Raw genomic sequence first — 14,094 nt, 5'->3', positions numbered from 1 at the left:
ATTTATGTGGCTTGAATAGTATGTGTTAATAAAAGATTGTTTTATATTAAAAGGCAGAGTTTAATTTTGATAGACTGGCTAGCAATTTTCCAAGAAAATATCAGTAAACTGAGGGAGTTCTAAAAGTTATGTGTGAAATATATGTGAAACAGGTAGAAAAAACTCCTGGTGGCTTATGTGAATCAAAATTTTTTCCAGCTATTGTGAGTACCTTGGGGGAAAAAAAAACAGACATAAAAGCCTTCAAAACTGCACAGTTTAGATTTAAAGACACAGTTATTGGTAGATTGTCCTACTCAATTATTTTGCCTTTTTAGCTTCTGTGCCTGAAAAATGACTTCATCTTATAAAAGGCAATTTACATTAATCCCGGAATACTGCTTAGGATCTTTAAATATTTCAGAGAAGGGCATGCATTGGTTCCCACATACCAACACAGTGTTTGTGATGTTCATTAAAAATATCAGGGACCATGATGTTCAGAAACTACTTAGCATAATTTTGTTTTACTAGTTAACTATGCACCAGTGATGCTCAATTGGGTCTTAGCATTAATACACTCATAATATACAGTGCACTGCTTCCATATGGTGCATTGGGTAGAAGCATATTAAACATATTACACAAACAGAGCTCAACACCTCACATATTATTGATCAACAATGCACCAATTAGACAATACAACAGTCATGAAAATCAACACTGACATATGTGCCCCAGGTCCAGATGAAACTGGATTGACAGGGAGAAATGAAAATAGAAAAGGGGAGATAATTAAACAGGATGGCATAAGATCGCATAGGTTAGACTGTTACAGCAAACTCAAAGGCACAGTTTTTTATTGCCCTGAGGCACAGCAATGAAACCAATATTGTTTAAGCTCTAAGTGGCTTATTAAGTAGACCTAGAAAATTTCTACTTTTAGGGTAGTACTGACCAATAGAAATATAATGTGGGCCACAGATACGAGCCACATATGTAAGTTTGAATTGCAGCCACATTAAAAAGGAGTATAAAGAAACAGATGAAATTAATACATTTTATTTTAACTCAATATATGCAAAATATTTCATAGTACTGTCTGTATAAAATTATTAATGCTATATTTAATATTGTTTACATACTAAGCCTTTGAAATCTGTTATATATTTTACGCTTACAGTACATCTTAATACAGACTAACCACATTTCCAGTGCTCAGACTGGTTAGTGGCTGAGATTGATTAGTCGAGTTGTGGATTATTTCATTACAATTGTATCTTATCCTCCAGTTTATTTTATGCTCCTTTGGGTAACTGGTTTTTTTTAGAAGGCTGGGAGGGTGGGGTTGAATGTGTTAATTGCAGAGACAGAGCCTCAGAATAGTCCAGGAACTTGCCCCAGGTCACACAATCTCTAAGTGGCAGAATCACTCTCTGAGGTGTTTCCACCACATGACCTCCTCCTTCTAAAAGTCCATTCTTTGTATGTCCTTCCATATCCTTGTTTGCCATAAAAGCACAATTATGATCTATTAGCTAGTCAATTAATAATGATAACCCATTGTATTAGTCCATTATTGTATTGCTATAAAGAAATAGCTGAGACTGGGTATTTTAGTCCACTTTCATACTTCTATAAAGACATTACCTGAGACTGGGTAATTTATAAAGGAAAGAGGTTTAATTGACTCACAGTTTCCCATGACAGGGGAGGCCCCTGAAAGTTATAATCATGGTGGAAGGAAAAGGGGAAGCAAGGCATGTCTTACATGGTGGCAGGAGGGATAGAGAGCAGGGGAACTGCCACACTTTAAAACAATCAGATCTTGTAAGAACTCCCTCACAATCACAAGAACAGCATGGGGGAAACCACCCCCATGATTCAATCACCCCCACACCAGGTCCCTCCCTTGACACTTGGAGATTACAATTCAAGATGAGATTTGAATGGGGACAAAGAGCCAAACCATATCACTTGGTAATTTATAAAGAAAAGAGGTTTAATTGGCTCTCTGTTCTGCAGGCTGTTCACACATGGTTTGGCTTCTGGGGGAGGCCTCAGGGAGCTTTTACTCATGGCAGAAGGCAAAGCAAGAGCAGGCATCTCACATGGCAAAAACAGGAGCAAGGGAGAGAGGGAAGGTGCCACACACTTAAACAACCAGATCTGATGAGAACTCATTCACTATGGCAAGTACAGCCCGAAGCCATGAGGGATCTGCCCCTGTGACCTAAGCGCCTCATGAGATTTGGTGCTTTTTGTCAAATAAAAACCTTAAAATAATGTCCCTTTGCTCTAACACTTAGGACCTCTTTATACCTTCTAGATGAACAGAATTTGAAAGCATTTTACAATGAGAGCAGGGGGTGGTATTGAAGAAAAATTAACTGCACCTGGACTCAGACAATCTGCATTCATATTCTGGTTTTGCCCCTCATTACCTGAGTGACAGTGAATGCTAAGCAGTCAGCCCTTCTGGGTCTCAGTGCCTTCACCTGTGAGATGGGAAGTCAGAGTGCCCGTCTGGCCTATTTCTCAAGATTGCTGCAAGTTTTGTATAAGATCGTATTTGTGTAAGGAATTGCTCAGTGAAGTGAAAAGTACCATGCAAATGGAAGAGTCTGCTGCTTTTCAAGAGAGAAACATTTTTAAATCCCAGTATACTCCATATTTATTCATTTATTTATTTGGTAATGACATCAATAATCTGCGAATTTGCTCACCTTCATAAAAATTCAACCATGACAGATAAGGCTAATATTGTCTCAATATACCCCCAGCTCCACCCGTCACTTGCTTAACTACCTACTGCTAGTTTGCTTGATACAACCTTTTGGTCAAAGTAAGAACATTTGTATGAAGGCCCAGTGCTAGATAGGAGACAAGCAATTGGCGCACACATAGTTTTGAATGGAAGGCTGAGCTGGTGACCCCAGGTAAGCAAAGACCTCTCACCTCCACAACAGAAAACATTTGTGCCAGTGGAATTGCTCCTGTGCTGCCACGTATAACATGTTTATTGTGTGTGTAAGGGTGTATGCATGTGTGTGTGCAGTGCCAAGGCTCAAGAATGAATTACGCATTTAGTGGGTAAATCCATTGGACCCACACAAGATGCAAAGGGTAAACATGGCTCAAATTGAGTCAAAAAGAAACAAGAAAAGCAAGCATTTTCTATTTTATATTAATTGGTAGGAATGTGGGCTGTAAAATCCTCTGTGGCAGTATTTGTTGCAGAGAATGTTTTCTTTATTCAATGAGGATAGTAAAGGAGAAGAAAAGTCTCCACCAAACACTATCGTACCACCTTAAATAGTACTAAAGATAATGATTCTAATGAAGATAGAAAAAGGAGCCACTATTTCATCAATGATAGTAAGTTTTGTTTAAAATATGAAATATTAAAATATTAAACTGCAAGGCATTGTCCATTTTTATTCACTGTTCTTCAGAGAGCAAATGCAAAGTTACAGAAGAATTTTATTAAAAATAGCATGCATACTTAGAAGAAGCATTGTTAACCAAATTACTATCACTGATATCATTTACATGTGTGATGTTTCAAAAGAAGAGTGCGTTGTTTTAATTTGCTTTTTAAACACCACAACAAGGTCTCCAAAAATTTAAATAAAACAGAACAGTTCATTAGAACAGAAGAAAACTATCTGAATATACTGGTCACAACTTGCTTAAAGCATTTCTGACAGCAGCCCTCTGCTGAAGAGAAAATTGCACAAATTGCCAGTTATTACCATTTTTAATAAATAAGCTTTCTACCTTCTCCCTCCCTCCCTCCCTCCCTCCCTCTGGCTTCTATGTGATTGTGTTCAACAAGCATATTTTCAGTGGGACCATTTCTATTACCGAGTGATTGAGCTCTGATTTACACATCAATTACCCACCTTCATGGAGATTTTCATGCTCCCCTAGCTGACATCAATGAAACATAACTGCGTAAACACTTTATTTCATACCAGTTTTGGATAACCTGAGACTGATAACTAATCGTATCGAGAGACAGTGTGCTATAATACACAAAACAATAAATATTTCCCTTTAAAAATCTCATCTATTCTTTATGAGTTAACCATTCACATGCTTACCTCAGTTGTCCATTTCTTGAAGGATCTTCCTGTCACTAGCTATCTCAAATGAAGTTAGGGTTTTACCCTAGAATACAAGCATTTGCAAAGGCCAAATTATCATTTTCCAGCTTCCCCAAGGAGCAGAAAATCTTATTGTTTTCCTTCCAGTGTTGTAGACCAATTTGCCAAATAGCTCATGGACAATCCACTGGACTGAACTTGTCTGTATCTTTAATCTCTTGTTCACTCTTCCATGTTTGTCCCATGGTATCATCTTTAATACCACTTCATTCATGTGTACTTGAATTAGCTGAAGTGTTCAAGTCCCAGCTGGACCACAGCTGGCTGATTTTGTTTCCTATCCCAAGCCAACCTGAGAGTGTTCCTATGGCACTTTCCTCATAAACTTGTAACATGTGTTACTCTGTACTACAATTGTTTTGGAATGGATTTGCCTCTTCTTCTGGGTTGTGAATTTCCCAAAAGCTTTAATTAGGTCTTTTTTTTTTTTTTTTTTCTGAGCACTAAACATGGTATCTGGCATGACGTAGATATCCAGTAAGTATTTGTTGATTAAATAGACAAATTAATGTATTAACTAATATTTTGTCAACATTTGTCACTGAACTTAGGTAGAAAAATATGTTTGCCTGTCATTTATTCATTCATTCCGTTGAAAAATATTTATTTTGAGCTGAACACTGAGCTTGGCATGTTTCCAGATAAATGGGAAGCAGAAATGCATTATTCCTCTCTAGTGACAGTTTCATTTAACACCCACAAGTTCTTTCAGACATAGCAGGAAAGGGGGAAAAGAAGAATGAGTTGGAAAGCCAAAGGAGAGTTGTGCTAGAGTAGAAGGGACAGGATTAGAATGGATCAAGTGCAATGTAGAGTGAAAAAGACAAGGTCTAGATGATCTGCATGCACTGTGAGGAGGCCTGGAGTTTTCATTGTGAACTGGCTCAGGAATGCAGTCTGTAGGTGCATGCATTTGGTAGTTTGAAATCAAGGTGTTAGCAGGGTTGGTTCCTTGTGACGGGTTTTAGGAAGAATCTGCTAATTCTTCCTAATATCCCTGAAGTTTGAATGAAGTGTGATGTTTCTGGTAGTTTGTTGACAATATTTGGCATTCTTTGGCTTGCAGAATCATCACTGTGATCTCTGCCTTTACCTTCACATAGAGTTCTCGCTGTGTTTCTGTTTTCACATTTTCTCCTCTTATAAGGATGCCAGTCTTATAGGATTAGGGGCCCGCCCTAGTCCAGTATGACTTTATTTTTAACTAATTACATCTGAAATGACCCTGTTTCCAAATAATGTCATATTCTGAGGTACTGTGCATGAGAATCTCAACATAGGAATTGTGGGTTGATACATTTTGACTCACAACAGGGTTACCCTGATTCTAGTCAGGCACCTTGTTAGGGCAAGAGGGAGAAGTGTAACTTAGGGAAGAGTCACACCTATAGGTCCACATGAGAAAGCAAGCCTACGGTCATAAGAGTTTGCTGCTGCCCTACACTCATACTCAGGCCAGGGCTCTGCAGGAGTGCATGGTAGAAGGAGGCAGGGCCAAAAGGTTAAGCCTATAGGGGGTAGAATTTGCCTGGGCAAAAATTAGTGAGTGCAGGTGGATCAAAGGGTTTGTTGAGATGTGAAAACAGAGTCAGCTTAAAATTGTCAATTATAAACTGCTCCTTAAGGGCATTAATTTCCTTAGTTTAAAAGTAATTAAGAATACTATTTCTGAGAAAATATTGTTTTAAATTAAGTAGTTATTGAAATTGCCTTGCTTATAGCTAAATGAAAATAAAACACCTTTTAAAAGTGTCACTTATGAGAAGCCAGAAGGTTATATTAAGACTTTGACTTGGAAAATAATTCCTGATATTTAATGGGCATAAAGAGGAAATACTTCAGGTAGCTTTTTCCTAATTTGAAAGACAGAGCTGTTCTGTGTAAGTTGGCTGCAGAAGCAACTGGTATGGAGTTTGGGACGTGGTACATGGGATGAAGCCAGGACACATTGGGAGAGGACAAAGGCTCATCAAGAGCAGAGGCCCAAGCTAAGCCTTGGGCCACTGAGCAGGGCACTATGCCTGCCTCACTAGGGCAGGCAGGCCTGAGGAAAGAGGAAGAGGAGGAGGTGAAGGGAGAGGAGAAGGAAGACCTCATTGATGGCATCAACTGTGTACTCCTGAGCAGCACCACAGATTCCATAAATTGAACCTTGCCTCAAGCCAGAATTCAAATAAACCATGAAGTACTTTAGAGCCATCACAGTATTCTAAGCTTGTCACTGCCTCTCTGCTTCCTTTCTCGTAAATCCATGGGACCATTTCTGGTTGTGGAAAGCATCCTCCTGAAGTAAAGAATTAGATCTGGTAGCTCTTTAAAGCTCAGCATTAGTATCAACTTTGATTAATTTAGATAGGGAATTATAAATGAGATTGGTTCAAGTTGACAGTAAAGAGTGAATGAAGAAATATTGGAAGAAACATGAAGAAACAGGAAATTTATAAAAAATTATTACCTCTGATTGGCAATGGGGAACAGGGTGGATGCTGACAAGAGTGGAAGTGGGAATGTTTTATATCAATTTGATTTTTATGTACAGTAGTTTAAATTTTTGATCCTATTCAAAAGTCATAAAATATAAATGAAAACATTTACTATATTCACTATCTGATTACATATTTGCTTGGTTTTTGACATCCATTCAAGGCCTCTACTAGTCTTCAGGAAGTATTTTTATAAGCTTCCAAGTCATGCAGTTGTTTGCAGCTCTCTTGGTTTGGCCATGTTGAGTGTGAGGCACTTGTAAGGCATTGGTTTCTGTTACAAATGGGTCAATGAGCCATGTGAAGTGATAGTGAAGCCTCATTTTTAATGAATAGGTCAGAACTAAAATTATTTTAAAATGATTTTCTATAAAAATGGAAATCAGACATGTAATATAAGAACATGTTATAAGAGCAGAAAAGAAACTCAGGGATCCTTAGATATCTATTGTGCAATAGAGCTGTAGTACGGTACGTGCATATGGAAGAGGACAAGGAAGTGCTTGACATGAGATTCAAGGAGATAAAGTCAGACATTCCATAGTTGTAAAGGGATAACTGACACATTCTGAGCTGTTTGGGAGAGAAGGGAAGTAACACTTGTTAAGGAGATAGGCACCCCTCTCAAGCAGTCAGGGATATTGGACCACATCTCTTAGCCAACAGTTACAGTGTATGAGGACAAAAGAATTTAATTTCACTGGAGAGGTTGCTTTTAGAAGACATTTAATTGGCATACAAAGTGGTTGATATGCTGAATACTGCTGCAGGCAGATGGGAATCTTTGGGTTGCTAGAGTCATGGTCGTTCTATATAAAAGTGGTATTTCCGTTAAAATGGAATCCCCTGAAAATAGAGTTTTAGTGTACTCTTACAACATTTTTGATAATCAATATCCATCTGAGTGTCTACCTGTGCTTGCTTTTCTGAGAATAGTGTAAATCATGCTCCAATAGCACCTGAGAAGCCGGGATATTCTGAAGATAGTTAAGATTTTAGACATACCTTCTAGATTAATTGCACCATGCATGTTGTGTGAGCAGAGCTTAAACATGTGGATGTGCCTCTCTGTGAATAGAGTGTCCTTCTCTTCTGTGAGTAAGACTAGAATCTTCTTTATGACCAAGAGAGTGGCCTCTGGATTCTGACAGCCCCAGCGGTTACTGTGTTTGTACCACTGACTAATTGTATGATGTTGAGCATGTTAACCTCCCTGTGTCTCATGTATCTCAGTTTCCTCATCCGCAAAATGACGATGGTATACCACTTCAGGGTTTTTGTGATGATTAAATAAGATAATGCTCATAAAAGTCCTGGAACAGTGGCTGGCATAAACAAGGAATCAACAGACAGTAACTTTTAGTGTTATTGTTCTTCTGCACAAGTCTTTTTGTAATAACTGCTTTCACCTTCAAGACACTTTTCCCAACATATGCCAGCAATGTATATTTCTACATAATAGAATACATTAGTTCCCTAAAGGTGTCTGGTCCTTGATTTTCCTTCATGAAATGAAGAGATAAATGATCTCTTCAGGTTAAGTTTTTCAGATTTTTATATGCCCAAATGGGTCAAATAAAGAAATTTATCTATTAATATGAAGACCAGGAGTTATTTTCCATGTGATGCCTGGGATTCACACTGTGAGATCCTGATGCAGTTGGTCTAATGTATATCCTGAGCCTGGAGATTTATAAAATATTCTCTGGATGATTCTCATGGGCAGCCAAAATTGTGAACCATGTGATAGAAGAAATATTTAGAAACATTTAAAATTAAAAGTTTTTATTTTAAATTTCAGGTCAATATTTGTGAATTACATTTTTAAATTGATCAACTTAGTGTCTCTGTCTCAAAGGTCATATCTGAGTCTATACAGAAAAATTTGTAAAGGATATCTAATGAAATTAACTGAATCTGTTACTAGAAAGACTTTAGACTTCAGCAACCATGAAATTTTGCTATGTTTTTACACAGTAAAGAGAACTCAAAAGCTATAAAGAGATTTACATTTGCTTTATCAGGGTGTCAGCCATCTCATCTGTTAAATGTGAGCAATGATTAGTAGTTTACAGAAGCCTTTCTTGATAACTGTCATATTTAACCTTTACACTAACTGCATGCAGAGAAGACATAAGGTTTATTTTCATGTACAAAGGAGGAAACTGAGCCTTTAAATATAAAGCAATTTATTAATGAACAAGAAACTTGTAAGTGAAAGAGACAGAGCCTGTCCCAGATCATCTAAATCTGGATGCCATCTTTTTTTGACACACTGTAAAATTCCTTAAAGCTTTCTACCTGGGAGCAACAGAATCTGTTTCTTTGATTGGCATCAGGTTAGGTTTTTACTAGGTTTTTACCATTCCTGAGTGTATTAAATTATCTTTGCAGCTTGAGTATTTTGTGTTTGTTAGAGAGATGACAATGTCTTCTTGAGTGTTTGGTAGGCCAGTCAAAATAATTTTGTCCGAAGCCTAAGCCACACACTTTTATTCAAAAAAGCAAATATGTTTTCCTTATGGCATTTGCATTGGCCATTGCTTATTTGTGTACAGAAAGGTTATTTGTGTTCAGTTGGAGGATGCAGTGACTTAAAAACCTCTGACCTTAAGGAGGGAAAAGTCTAATGGGAGACTTAGAGAATCCTGGTTGAATCATTAGAAAAAAACAAGATTGAGTCCTCTTAATGAGCACAGTATATCATAGGACCAGGAATATCCATACAGTGGAATATTATTTAACTATAAAAAGAAATGAAGTACTGACCCATGCTACAGTGTGGATGTACATTGAAAACAGTATACTCAGTGAAAGAGGCCATGAACAAAAAACCACATGTTACATAATTCCACATATATGAAGTATCTAGAAGTGGCAAATTCATTCACAGAGAAAGTAGACTAGTGGTTGCTTAGGGCTGGGCTGGATGGTAGGATTGCACGAGTGGATGATACCTAAAAGTGTACAGATCCTCTTTTTGAGTAGAAAATATTCTAACATTATATCATGGCAATGGTTTCAAGATTCTGTGAATATGCTAAAAACCACTGAATTGTACACTTTAAATGGGCGAAATTGTATGCTATATTAGTTATATCTCAATCGAGCTGTTATTAATGAAAAGAGAGGACTAGAAGAGAAGCAAAGCAGGGGATACAGAAACAAGGTAGGAGGGATGGCTCTTGGGGAGTCTGCCTGACTTAATTGGAAGATGATTAGACAGGCTTTGCAGATGGGCTGAGTCTTTGCTTCCATTTTCAGAAACGGAGGCGATGAGGTAATCCCAAGATGCTTCTACATTGAAATATTAAGCCTGTTTCTTCCAGGACTTCTAGACTATTGATGTCTACATAATTTTTAAAACCACAGATTTAAAGGAAAATAAAAAACAAATTGGAATGATGAGAGGGCAGGTGTCTAGAGCTAAAAACTTGTGTGTTTCTCACCTTTTCATTCTCTTCTTGATTATTTTTCATGAGAGACAGTGTTTGCAGGGAGATAGTACATTTGGTGAAGAGAGTGGTGGTATGCAGAGTTCCTCATGAGTCCTGCCATTAAATATGGCTGAGGAGGTTCTACTGGTTTTGAAAATTCCTTTCCAAGGCCGCTTACCTCCTATTCTTTTGCACACCTCCAGATCCAAGGTTCTTGTGTTTTTACTCTATACATGTAAAATAATGATGGCTTGTTTTGAGCTGTTTTTATAGTTTTGAATTTAGCATTTTACATAATGTGGGTTAAGTTTGAAGGTATTGGATACCAGAGATTTTCTTTTCTTGAGAAAAAGAAGTTATGTAGAGATTAGATGAGTGTCAAATTCAAAATAGGATTAGGTATAGAAAAAGTGTCACCTGACTCTCTGGAACATATAATATGGATAAATATCTACACATGTTATAGAAGGCAGGGATTCATTCAGAAGAACCACAAGCAGTGAGTGATAGCTTATGTTTGTTCTTTGGGTGGACTAAATATGTATTTTTATACTTTTGCAAAGATATTAGCCAAATAAAGGCATTTAGTGTAGTTGGACTGGAAAACACGTGAGGCTGAATTATTTACCTTTATGTACACCACTACTACAGCAAATCGTATATTAGCAGTATTTTAAAACAAATTTATCATTTTAAAATATCAATTTTTTAAAGTTTCCCCAAGTGGCTTTGTAAAATAACCAAATTAGGTAAACAATGAGTATTAGGCTTCATGAAATATATGAACCAAATGGACTGAAACTGGTTTTTACTCTCCCTCGCCCAGCCTCTTCCCCACCGATGCAGTTAATTTTTACAATCCCTTTAGGGTCTGTACATTTTGATATAAGGAAACTAATGGTTTTTCTATACTTGAATCCAAATTAAATCCCTAAAGATTTTCCCTACTGGCAATTTCTAATAAAAAGCAGTCCCAAGGAAAGGTGACCAATGGAGTGCATGTGAGACTCATCTTCATTCTGAAGTGTGATGGAAACACAGGAAGCAGAAGGGACAAACCACGTAGCTTGGGAATGTGAAAGCCTGAGTTCCAGCCTCCTAGTTCTCTGACAAACCCGCTGTGAGGCCCATTACCTTACCTTAGTTCTATTTCCTCATCTGTAAAATGAGGGCACTGCAACTAGATGATTGCTAAACTCTTTTCCTGTTTTAAACAGTCTCTGTTGTAAAAGACTAGCCTGTATTGTCAGCCTACATGGGCTACCACTGTGCGCTAATGAAGACGGCGTAATTGAACTTTCTGGATCTCAGGGAATCTACATGTGCCCTGCATTTTATTGTCCCACCAATGTACCTGAGGCTTTTAATGAGCAAAATGAGAGTTATCTACATACAAGATAAGGTTCAAGTGTCTGAGAGAAGGAGAAGGCTAGGAGAAGATATTACTTGAACTTGAAGATGGAAGAAACAGATTCAGATTTTCCTTTGCCACTAGCTTGATGACGGCTTGAGACAGCTGCCTCTGTTCATTTTAGGAGGGCCTTAGTTTCCTCTTTTGTAAATGAGGGCAGTTCCTCTGTTTGTGGTGGCCAGGGAAGCACACAGGTGGGTGAAATCACAGCTAATATAAAAAACATGGGCCGGGTGCAGTGGTTCATGCCTGTAATCCCAGCACTCTGGGAGGCCGAGACGGGTGGATCACCTGAGGTCAGGAGTTCAAGGCCAGCCTGGCCAATATGGCAAAACCCCGCCTCTACTCAAAATACAAAAAATTAGCCGGGCATGGTGGCTGGTGCCTGTAATCCTAGCTACTTTGGAGGCTGAGGCAGGAGAATCGCTTGAACCTGGGAGGCGGATGTTGCAGTGAGCCGAGATTGCGCCATTGTACTCCAGCCTGGTCGAGAAGAGGGAAAACTCCATCTAAAAAAAAAAGAGAAAGAAAGAAAAGAAAAAAAATCCTATGATAGAGAGAAGCTTCTCACCATCATGCCTTACACCAGGGTGATTAACAAAGTAGTTAAATGGAACTTATTCTTCTTTCTGACCTTTTCCAATCAACTAGTATGGATATCAGTGAAATAGGGATTCCAAAAAGGTAACCTGGAGAGAGAGAAACCTAAAACCTTTGGTTGATTCATAGTAAATTTGGTTTTGAGTGGTCAGTTTTTGTGTTATCATAATGTGACCAATTTTATTATATCCAGGAGAAAAATGTTGGAAAAATATCCTAACTTGCTAAGAGTGGTGAATCCTTGAGTTGAGCTTTTTGGCTTAACTTCTCAGTATAAACATGGGTTTTCATGCTGATTGATAGGATCAATTCGTCCTGTCTTCATCACTGAGAAGAAACTTGAATTGTTCATGCCAATGATATGATGATTACTTCAGGTTTTTGGCTTAAGCATTTCTCTGTGGGCTATGGAGCTCTTTTTCCTTTGGAAAGCAGGCCTGGGTGTGTAAAGATATATCGAATTATCAGGGGACAGACATATACTTTCCTGTAGCTTCTGCAGGGCTCACAGGTTCAAACACAACCTGCCTGAATCATAAGAAATTTAATTGAGTAGATAAAGAGGTCCTCATAATTATAAACTGCAGTAGGTATAACAAGAGGCTAAATACATAGCTGTGGTTTTAATTAGCTGGTGCTTCAAATTAGTAATGTTGGTTTCAGTCAGAAATCAGTGACATTATAAACTGAAAGCCTCATCACCATGTAGTTCATTACTCATTAGACCTCTCTGTGTGAAGCCTTCAATACAACGCCATGCTGAGCAAGAAAGGAAAAAGTTGGAGATATTTGGTTGCCTTCCAAGAGCAGTGGAGCTCTGTGGAGATTAAATTCATTCTCGCCAGAGATATGAGAATTAACTGTTCTTTGTTGGATGTGTTAAAAAATGCAGCAGGCAGTTTTGCTTGCAACGGATAACACCCGCGTGAACACTCAATCTGCTATTCAAATTTGTGTCTGGAATTTGGTAGCTAATGAACTGATGCAAAATGCAGCCAAGAGCCTCCTAACAAATCAAAGCCAGGGCCAAAGCACCGAAAGTGCCCTTACTGCTGGTAGTTTGAAAGGTTGTCATGCAAGTTGAAGCATGTTTCCTTTTCTTCTTCTCCTTTCTTTTTCCTTCAGGGTTTTAATTATATCTTTCCCTCAGAGGAGAAGGAAAGTAGTTTGCAAAGCCAAGAGACCAAAGCACTTCAGTTCTCTTCATGGGAGAATTAAATGTGATCTATGGGCCTGTCATTCTGAGCTGTCAGGTGCACAAAATGAACAGATAGCTAGAAAACTGACATCCTGCTTGCATTACTCAGAAGGAAAAGACTTTGGTTCTTGTTTGTGTATAGGTACTAATCTGCTATGGAAAGCAGAGAAATTAAGTGTCCTTCTCCTTTGCAACAACTCCGCCCTCACTAAATATTGCTTTAACTTGTTACTCTACCCTCATCCTAACACCCAATCTTTCTTACATTTGGACAAATTTATGGGATTGGATTACACACAGCCAATGTATGGTGCTGAGGTACAGTCACAAACACCACACTTAATGGACTGAAGATGTTATTGTGCCTGATTAGTTCTATGTCAGTCTCAAACATGGACACTGCAATTGTTTGGGATACTGAGTTCAACTTGTGAATGGAAATGAAAGATGATGCTAGAAAATCTAATACCTATGGAGGGCATCTGAGACTACAAATGATAGGCTGCCTTCCAGTATCTGGACTTGACATCTTCCTTGACCAGGTGAGGCCTAGATGTGAGGCCCTGGCTTAGGGTAGGACTCTGAAGGTTTTGTTTGCTTTGCTCAGACAGTGATGACATTTGTTGAATATACTCATGAATGGTCCAGTGAGCTTTAATGTATCTGACGTTGTTTGTATTATGAAAGTGTAATGTGCATTTAGACATCCTATAAATGTTGTCGCTGTTTTTTAATGGAGAAATGAGTGTTCTTTATCCAGGAGATGAAGTTATCAAAGTCACTTTGAATTTGTTTTTTTTTTTTTTAATTTATATTT

General features: G+C 38.1%; 1 protein-coding gene across 2 annotated transcripts in view; it reads left to right on the top strand.

Moving 5' to 3' along the window:
* AFF2 (ALF transcription elongation factor 2) overlaps positions 1-14,094 on the top strand; it is a 502,493-nt gene that overhangs the window by 131,801 nt on the left and 356,598 nt on the right. The gene's annotated exons all lie outside the window — the stretch shown is intronic.

The sequence above is a fragment of the Chlorocebus sabaeus genome, chromosome X (genome assembly GCF_047675955.1).
Source record: "Chlorocebus sabaeus isolate Y175 chromosome X, mChlSab1.0.hap1, whole genome shotgun sequence".
Taxonomy (NCBI): Eukaryota; Metazoa; Chordata; class Mammalia; order Primates; family Cercopithecidae; genus Chlorocebus; species Chlorocebus sabaeus.
The sequence above is the reverse complement of the archived record's forward strand: the minus strand, read 5'-3'. Positions and strand labels throughout refer to the sequence as shown.